Raw genomic sequence first — 10,489 nt, 5'->3', positions numbered from 1 at the left:
ATCTACAGTTCATATTTTCTATAATTTTATAATTTATTTCTAAATGCTTAATGTTATATAATGTCAACAATACATTTACAACAAAATAATTCCACATTGCAATAATTGTTAAGACATTTCCTATTAGGTTTACACAAAAAATGTTGAATTAAGAATGTGTTTGTTTATTGTTTGGAAAAGCTCACCCCAATAGCTTTCAGTGCTTTCCTTTCATCCCACAGACATTCTTGGAAACCAAAATCTCTGAGGCAGGACTATAGCTTGGGGGTAGAACACTTGTTTAGAATGTGTAAGACCTGGCAGGAATCAGAAAGCAGGGTTAAAAAATAAAGCAAGCTGAGTCCTGCATTAAGCTTTCCTATTGGGTTTGCTCTGTGGCAATTTAAAGCCTGGACTGAAGATGGTCCCTTGTCCAAACTTTGCCTTCACCATGCTGCTCCTCTGTGCAGATGGGCAGAAGCAGATTAAACACATGATGGCTTTCAGTGAACAAGAGGCCAATGAGAAAGCAGAAGAAATAGATGCAAAGACAGAAGAAGAGTTAAACATTGAGAAAGGTTGTCATGTGCAAACCCAAAGACTTAAAATTCTGGAATATTATGAGAAAAAAGAAAAGCAGATAGAGCAGCATAAGAAAATTCAAATGTCCATTCTGATCAATCAAGCAAGGCTTAAAGTTCTCAGAGCAAAAGATGACCTCATCACTGATCTGCTCAATGAGGCAAAGCAGAGACTCAGCAAGGTGGTAAAAGATACAACCAGGTACCAAGTACAACTGGGTTGGCTGGTCCTTCAGGGCTTGTACCAGCTGTTAGAGCCTTGAATGACTGTGCATTACAATAAACAAAATTTCCTTTTGGTAAAGGCCACAGTACAAAAAGCAATCCCTATGTATATAATTGCCACCAAAAAAGATGTTGGTGTGCAAATTGACAGGGAGGCTTGCATGCCTGAGGAGATAGTTGGTGGAGTTCAAATCTATAATGGGGATCACAAGATAATGGTTCTGAACACTCTGGAAGGCCAGCCAATTGTCATAGCCCAACAGATTATGCTGGACCTCTGGGGAGACTTGTTTGTTGCAAATGATAATAGGAAGTGTCTAGACTGAGTGTGGGGAGGTGCTGTTCTTCTGAGGTTATACTCTTGAAGAAGCAGATATCTGTGTGGCTTTTTCTCTCTGTTCTAATCCTGATAATCAGTGGATACCCTCAGCAGTTAATACCCTTGGTCCAAAATCATCAGAAAGGTCACTTGGTATGGGCAAGAACCCAGCGCCAGCTCATCTGATACCAGAGCTGTATACTATCCTGCCTATACTTCCTGTCTGGCTACTGCCCAATAAGTATTTTATTAAACTAGTGTATAAAGGAATTATCCCACAGCTGTTACTGTTTGGGTCTAGTTTTCCTTATCTGCAAATGTGATTTAAAATATAAGATACAAATATTCCTTATTTATTAAAAAAAGATTTATGTGGAAAAAATAGTGTGTTTGTTTTAACATAGATCTTTAGCAAGCCTTAATTTGAGACACATAAGCTTCTTTGCAAGATTACATTAAAGATTTTCTTTTAGATCAGAAAAATTTCACTGTACTAATAACAATGTTTATTGTTGTAGTATGTAGGAATGCCAGATATAATCCAAATACCTACCCACAATTCTCCTGTGATCAATATTGTTATCAAGTTAAAGTTGTTGAAGTAATTAAAAAATTCAAAAGTTGCCCATTTTGTCATGTTTTTGTATATGAAAAGAGTTTGAATTATGTCAATGATCTATCTATTCGAAGCATGACTTTACAGAGAAGCTATAAAGAGCTTGGGAAGTCACAGGGGAGAAAACAGTACTAAAAGCAGCTCCACTGATTCTGATTCAGAGCAAGGATGCATCTGGCAATGGTTTCATTGTTTTCTGGCCACCTTACTGTCGGCAGCTTTTACAGAAATCAGTGTTTTTCTTTACCTTTAGGATTCATATATCAAGTCAATTTATCTTTGAATATAAAGTTGAAAATAACTAAGAAGGAGTATTGAACTCATCACATTCAGCCCTAGATATATTTAGATTAGCAATTCAATGTCGTTATCAGAATGAATCTAGTTCAATTCTCAAATCAATGTTAATTAACAGACCCAAATATTTCTTGATTGTTCTGCAGGCTGAGCTGTTGAAAGAATGGGCTGTGACCCGCTGCCATAATAAGACTTGCAAAATATGCTCTCAGGCATCCCCAAAGTTGTGGACAACTATTTACAAGAGAAGCTAAAATAGGGGTTCCTAGACTCCTCATATGCTGTTCACTGAATGTGTTCCTCAGTAAGCCACTGATCTCCTACCACAGTGAGGTGTGGATTATAAGGGATAAATGAATTTACTTAACTAACATTTGGTGAATTTGTAACTAATTTATTTGCTCTACATTGTCACAAGATTCATAAAATAAAGGTAATTATCATAGCAATTGTGCTTCTAATATTTAAATGGAAAAATTGATCTTATAATGGTAAATGAAACTAAATATAGAAAACAGTAGCACCTTATTCAATGAGCAATTAATGAGAGGTCCAACATGTCTCAGTCTCAGGCATTTGGACACTTACTCCCCAATTGGTAGTAATTTAACAGGAGAAGCTTTTCTGAAAGAAATACAACATTGGGGTTTCCAGAGTGCCAATACTCACACTATTTCCAGTTTGTTAAATCTGCTTTGTGCTTGTGGTCCAAGATATGCACTCCTGTATGCTGCTGAAGCCCAACATGTATTCTACTGTCTGCCTCTGCTTAGCCATCAAGGGATCTAATCCCCTGGAACTATAGCCCAAACAAACTCTGTCTTATGTAAATTGCCTTGATTATGATGTTTTGTCATATCAAAAAATCTAGTACAATGCCTAAATAATAAATACCTTCACAAAAATATTCAAATGATAATAAACAAGAAAATGATTCATATTTCTTGCCTTATTACATATATTTTCCACACTTTTTCTACTGCCAGGTTCAGTGTAACTGGATTTTTGTTGAGATCTTTGATCTACTTGGACTTGAGTTTCATTTAGGGAGATAGATATGGAAATATTTGTACTCATTTATATGCTGATATCCAGTTATGCTAGCACCAGTTATTGAAGATGCTTTCTTTTTTCCATTGAATAATTTTCACTTTGTCAAATATCAGGTATCCATAGGTGTGTGGATTTATATCTGGGTCATCAATTCAATTCCATTGATCCACCTGTTTTTCTTTATGCCAGTACCATGCTTCATTATTATTATTATTATTATTATTATTATTATTATTATTATTAATTTTATTATTACTATAGCTCTGAAGTAGAGCTTGAGATCAGGGATGGTGATACCTCTGGAAGAATTTTATTATACAGGATTGTTTACCGAGATTTTTGTTTAAAGATAAAGTTGAGATTTGTTACTTTGAGGTCTGTAAAGAATTGTGTTGGAATTTTGATAAGGATTGCATTGAATCTATAGACTTCTTTTGGTAAGATGCCCATTTTTACTGTACATATCTACTGATCCATGAGTCTTAGAGATCTTTCCATTTTCTCATATCTTCTCCAATTTCTTTCTTCAAAAACTTGAAGATTTTGTCATATAGGTCTTTCACTTGCTTTGTTAGAATTACCTCAAGATATTTTATATTGTTTGTTTGCAGTTATTGTGAAGGGTGTTGTTTTAATTCTGAGCACTTTTATCATTTGTATATAACAGGAATACTGATTGTTTTTAGTTAATCTTAGATCCAGCCAGTTCACTAAAGGTGCTTATTAGCTATAGAAGTTTCCTGGTAGAAATTTTGAGGTTGCTTATGTATGCTATCTTGTTATCTGAAAACAATGATATTTTGACATCTTCTTTTCCAGTTTGTATCCCTTTGGTCTTCTTTTGTTGTCTTATTGCTCTAGCTGGAATTTCAAGTACTACATTGAATAAATATGTAGAGATCAGACAGCTTTGTCTTGTTCTTGATTTTAGTGTAATTGTTTTGAGATTCTCTCATGTGAAATATTTCTTTCCACTGTGTGAATGAATATCACTGTGATTGGTTTAATAAAGAAGCTGACTGGTCAATAGCTGAACAAGATAAGGTCAGACCAGAGAGACAAAATGAGAATGCTGGGAGTAAGAAGAGTGGAGGCAGTGGAGTCACAAGAAGATGCAGAGAGAAGCAAGATGAGCATGCCATGCTGAGAAAAGGTACCAAGACACATGGCAAAGTATAGATCAGAAATATGGATTAATTTAAATGTAAGAGTTAGATAGTAACAGGTGTGAGCTATTGGCTGAGCATTTGTAATTAGTATTAAGTCTCCATGTTGGTTACATGGGAACTGGTGGTTGGAAAAGAAACATCTGACAACACTCTCCATTTGATTTCATGTTTGCTGTCTGCTTGCTGTATGTTGCTTTTGTAATATTTATGTCTGTTCTTTGTAATCCCTGTTTTCTCCAAGACTTTTATCATGAATGGGTGTTAGATTTTCTCAAAGGCTTTTCAGCATCTAATGAGATGGTCATGTGGTTTTTTTCTTTCAGTTTGTTTATATGGTGGATAACCTCAACAGACTGAACCATCACTGCATCTCTGGATTGAATCATGGTGGATGATTGTGCATTTGGTTTGCTAGTATTTTACTGAATATTTTTGCGTCAGTGTTCATGAGTGAAATTGATCTGCAATTTTCTTTCTTTGTTGACTCTTAGTGTGATTTAGGTATTAGTTTGGCTATGGCCTCATTAAAAGAATTTGGCAATGTTTTTTCTGTTCCTATTTTATGGGATAACTTGAGGAACACTGTTTTATTGCTGGGACATTGAAAACTTGGACAGACACTTTTGAAATCAATATGGAAGTTTCTCATAAAATTGAAAACCAATCTACCTCAAGACCCAGCTATACCACTCTTGTGCATACACTCAAAGGGTGCTCAATCACACCACAAGGACACTTGTTCAACTATGTTCATAGCAGCTTTCTTTGTAGTAGCCAGAACCTGGAAACAACCTATATGTCCCTCAACTGAAGAATGGATAAAGAAAATGTGATATATTTACACAGTGAACTATTATTCAGCTGTTATAAAAAATGACAACATGAAATTTGAATGCAAATGGATGGAGACAGGAAAAAACCACCCCAAGTGAGTTAACACAATCTAAGAAATACAAATATGGTGTGTACTTATTCATAAGTGGATTTTAGCTATAAAGTACAGGATAAGCATTCTACAATCCACATACTCAGAGAGGATATGTAGCAAGGAATAAGGGGGAGTGCATAGATCTCATTGGGAAGGGGAAAATGAAGAGATCACTGGGGATGTGTGGAGATGAAAATTTGATGGGTAGACTGAAGAGTGGGTAGAGGGGGGGGATACTGAAAGAGATGACTGGAAAAGGGGGGACATTTCAAGGCCAGGTAGAAACTCCCACAAAACTATAAGAATGACTTCCATCTAAGACTCTAAGCAAAAGTGGCTATATAACTTGAACTGGCCCTCTCTTTTGATCAGATTGATGACTACCTCAATTGTCATTAGAGAACCTTCATTGAATAACTAATGGAAACAGATGCAGAGACTCACAGCCAAACATTAAGCAAATTTTGGGAAATCATGATGAAAACAGGGAGGAAGGATTATAGAAATGAGAGGCATCAAGAACATCACAAGAAAACCCATGGAAAGAGCTGAACTGGCTCAAAGAATTCACAGACTGAATCAACAACCAGGGATCCTATAGAGGACTGACCTAATCACTCCACGAACATGTAACAGTTGTGCAGCTTTGTCTACTTGTGAGACTCCTAACAATGAGACCAGGAGATATGCCTATTGCTTTGGATGGCTCCTGGGAACTTATTACTCATTGTAAATTGCCTTGTTGAGCTTTAACATAAGAAGAGCTCAGTCCTACTAACTTGATATGCCATGCTTTGCTGATACTCAGGGTTTGTTCTGTCATTTTCTGAACAAAAAAAAAAGAGAAGGAATGGATAGAGTGGGGGTTGGATGGGGTAGGGAATGAGTGGAGAGAAAGGAGCAGAAATTGAGGTCGGGATGTAAATTTAATTAATTAATTAAATTAAAAAAATAAGCACACTTTTTCTTCATTTTTAAACAATTATGGAAAATATATGCAATTTTTTTTGCAATTTAACTACAGTTTACTTTCCTCAAGTGGTTTAGTTTGCATAATCTATTAAGTCCTGTTGATTGCATTATTACTGACTAAGTGAGGGCCACCATATTCCACTAATACTGCTTTCAGAGTGACCTTCCCAGGAACGGCATGTAGGTGACGGTCTTTGCCATTGTGTCACCTGTGCTGAGCTTCCTGCATGTCCTGAAAGGTCAAAGGGAAGATGGATCAGAAGGATCTTTCAATGAATACAAATTTCTCCCTCTTTCTCTCTCTCTCTCTCTCTCTCTCTCTCTCTCTCTCTCTCTCTCTCACACACACACACACACACACACACACACACACATACACATACACACACACACACAGATATCTATAGATATAGATATAGATATAGAAATAGATATAGATAGATATAGATATGAAGAAGTGGCTCAGGGGACAGGTGTTACAGCATCTATGTCAGGTAGTTCACAGATCACTGTAACTCCAAATCCATGGGATCCAAAGCTCCATTATGGTGCTTGTAAGCACATGTACATACATCCATCTTTAAAAAATAAAGTAAAATATTATCTATGAATGTACTGGAAAAAGGACTTTATAATGCAAGAAATCTAATGCATTCCAAAATTGTCATAAATTAATAGAAGTTTAATATTTAAGTACGAGTAATTAATACCCAGAATAATCAGTGTAGTGTTAAAAATAGACATGCTTCCAAAGTGAAGACTAACCAATAAATATAGCACTAAAAAGGGTCTAAAGAATACCCTCAATTATAAGAAATAATAAATGAAAAACCCAATATAATAGAAGATACTCATAAGAAATACAATGAAGCCAGGCAATGGTGGCACATGCCTTTAATCCCAACACTTGGGAGGCAGAACCAGGTGGATCTCTGTGAGTTTGAGGCCAGCCTGGTCTACCATGCGAGATCCAAGACAGGCACCAAAACTACACATAAAAACCCTGTCAGGAAAATAACAAAAAAAAAGAAAGAAATGCAATGCAAAATATATGACACAATATAAGAAATAATCAAAATATAAATGACTGTATAAAATATAGGAGATAAAAAGAAAAAAACAAATGTTAGAAAAGATTTTAAATGACACAAATATAGGTTGGAATACTAAAAATTTCACAGTAAAGGTAAGAGATTTAGAAAACACTAATGAGACTACCAAGGGATATAGTTTCAATTCCACAGTGGCTCAAAACTGTCTATTAAAACAGTGTTGAAGGCTTCTATGAAATGAAACCAAGGTTTACTTTGAGTCTACATGTACATATGCTTACCTCCATGTATGCATGAAAATATTCACATATCTATATGCCCATGAAAATACAATAGAAATTGTTAGACATTTCAATGACATTCAAATCAGGAAGTCAAAAAACAGTTAATATCAAACATAAAATTTCCAGGCTTTTTTTTGTTGTTGTTGCTTTTTCAAGACAGGGTTTCTCTGTGTAGCTTTGCACCTTTCCTGGAATTCCTTTGTACACCAGGCTGGCATTGAACTCACAAAGATCGGCCTGGCTCTGTCCCCCAAGTACTGGGATTAAAGTCTTGTGACACCACCATCTGGTTTCCAGTTTTGAAATATCGTAATTTGGTTCATATATAGGAATGGTGGAAAAAATTGGAATCCTTTGTTTTTTATGACTATACCCTTACGTTTTTAACAGTAGAATTATTTGTATATACAATAATCGCACTGTAATTTCTAATGTTCAGTTTTTAAAAATCTGTTTCTAGCAAATATCATGGGGTTACTTAATGTTTTGGTGTGTCCAGTACTCACAACAAACTTCATTGAAGTTCTCATATAAAGCAAGATGTTTAAAAACTTCAAAGAACTACTTCAAATTCACTATGAATTTGATTTTTTTTTTATTTCTTCTCTCATACATTATTTTCCAACTGCAGTTTGGGCTTCCTTCAGTCCTCCCAGTCCCCTCATTTTCTCTTCCAGATCCACAACTCCTCCTTTGCCCTTCAAAAAAGAGCAGGCCTTCCATGGCCTAAGAAGTTACAATAAGACTAGGCACAAAACCTCATATCACGTATGGCAAGGCAACCCAGTAGGAGGAAAAGGAGGCCAAGAGCAGGCAAAAGAGTCAGAGTCACCTCCACTCCCACTGTTAAGAGTCTCATAGGAACACCAAGCCACACACCCATGAAATATATGTAGAGGACCTGGCTCAGAGCCATACAGGGTCACTTCAGCTGCTATGAGCCACTATGTGGTCAAACTTTCCTTTGGGCAATCAGCTCACAGAAAATGACGCAGAGATTTATTAATTATGTGTATAAGCCTAAGTCTACAGCATAGACTTGTTCTGCTAGCTTTTCTTACTTGTATTAGCCCATTTCTACTCATCTACATGTTGCCACATGACTCTTGGATTTTTCCTCTCCTTGTGCATGTCTGTTTCCTCTGGATCTGCTGCCAGCTCTACCTTTCTTCTTCGTAAAGCTTGCTCTGTCCAGAATCCCCCGCTAGACCTCCTGCCTAGCTGCTTTTTTAAAAAAGCTTTTTATTGAACCAATCACCGTGATACATCTTCACACATTGTAAAGGAATATTCTACATTTTCTTCTTTTTGTTTAAATAAAAAGAAAGGTTTTAGTGAAACATAGTAAAATTATGTGCATTAAGAAAATTATCAGTTAAGAATTACATTTACAGTCTACAGAGGATGTAACTTTGTGGATTTCTGGGGATCTCTCTCACACTCTGCCTATTCCTGTTCTCATGTGAACTGCTGGCAATGGTGGAGAGAAAGCCTGATCTAACCTAGTCTGGTGATCAGATGGCCAAACACCCTAATGGTTGTGCTGGAACTCTCATCCAATAACTGATGGAAGTGGATGCAGAGAATCTCTGTCAGGCCCCAGGTGGAGCTCCAGGAGTCCAACTGTCGAGAAAGAGGAGGGACTGTAAGAGTGTGAATTTTTGAGACAAAGATTGGAAAATCACAGGGACAAATAGCCAAACAAATTGAAGCACATGAATTATGAACCAAAGGCTGTGGAGCTCCCAGCTGAGGCAGGACCTCTGGATAAGTGAGACAATTGAATAGCTTGAACTGTTTGGAAGGCACCAAGGCTGTGGGACCTTGACCTGTCCTTAGTGCATAAGCTGGCTGTTTGGAACCTTGGGATTACACAGGGTCACTTTGCTCAGCCTGGAAAGAGGGGACTGGACCTGCCTGTACTGAATCCACCAGGTTTAAATGAATCCCCAGGGGAGTCTTGGCCCTAGAGGAGATGGGAATAGAGAGGAGGGGCTGGGGAGAATGTAGATGTAACCATCTTGTTAAATAAGAAACAGAGCCAGTTGCAGAGTTAAAAACCAAGAGGTCAGAGCAATAGCTGAGAGCCTTACACTTCACTGCTTCTGCTTTCTTTCCTCTCTGAAAAAAAAAAAAGAAAAGAAAAGAAAAAAGAAAAGGGGAAGTGCTGTGGATATCGCTCTGTGTAAATAAAATGCCAGGCAGGAAGTATAGGCGGGACAAGTAGAGAAGAGAATTCTGGGAACAGGAAGGCAGAGGGAGAGATATTGCAAGCTGCCACCATGAGAAGAAAGAGGTAAGGTACTGGTAAGCCATGAGTCACCTGGCAAAGCATAGATTAATAGAAATGGGTTAATTTAAGATAGAAGAAGTAGATAACAAGAATTCTGCCATGGCCATACATTTTTCTAAACAATGTAAGTTTCTGTGTGTTTACTTGGTTGGTTCTGAGTGACTGTGGGACTGGTGGGTGAAAGAGATTTGTCCTGACTGTGGACCAGGCAGGAAAACTCTAACTACAGGGGAAGGTGGGGGCAGGGGAGGGAGTGGGGAGGACAGGGGAACCCATGGCTGATGTGTAAAATTAAAACACAAATATAATAAAGAAAAAAAAAAAGAATTACATTTACAGTGGGGCGGTGGTGGTGCATGCCTTTAATCCCAGTACTTGGGAGGCACAGCTAAGCAGATCTTTGTGAATTCAAGGTCAGTCTGATCTACAGAGTAAGATCCAGGACTACACAGAGAACCTGTCTCAAAAGAAAAATAAAAGAAAGAAAGAAAGAAAGAAAGAAAGAAAGAAAGAAAGAAAGAAAAAAGAAAGAAAGAAAGAAAGAATAAATTACATTTACAATGTGCAGTCTATTTGCATTTGAAAAATTTAGAGAAAAAATCCATTATCTATTCTATCTTAGTCTAAAATTTTATACCTATATGATTCTTGTCATAACTTGCATTATCATCCTAAAAATATATTCTTTTTCAACCTTAAAATATCTTTTAAGATAACCACT

At 36.8% G+C, this 10,489-nt stretch overlaps 1 pseudogene; it reads left to right on the top strand.

The window, feature by feature from the left end:
- The first annotated feature begins 430 nt into the window (after positions 1-430).
- Positions 431-1,111, top strand: LOC118590857 (annotated as a pseudogene).
- Positions 1,112-10,489: the final 9,378 nt, after the last annotated feature.

The sequence above is a fragment of the Onychomys torridus genome, chromosome 9 (genome assembly GCF_903995425.1).
Source record: "Onychomys torridus chromosome 9, mOncTor1.1, whole genome shotgun sequence".
Taxonomy (NCBI): Eukaryota; Metazoa; Chordata; class Mammalia; order Rodentia; family Cricetidae; genus Onychomys; species Onychomys torridus.
Note: the sequence above shows the minus strand (reverse complement) of the source record. Positions and strands in the feature narration are given on the sequence as shown.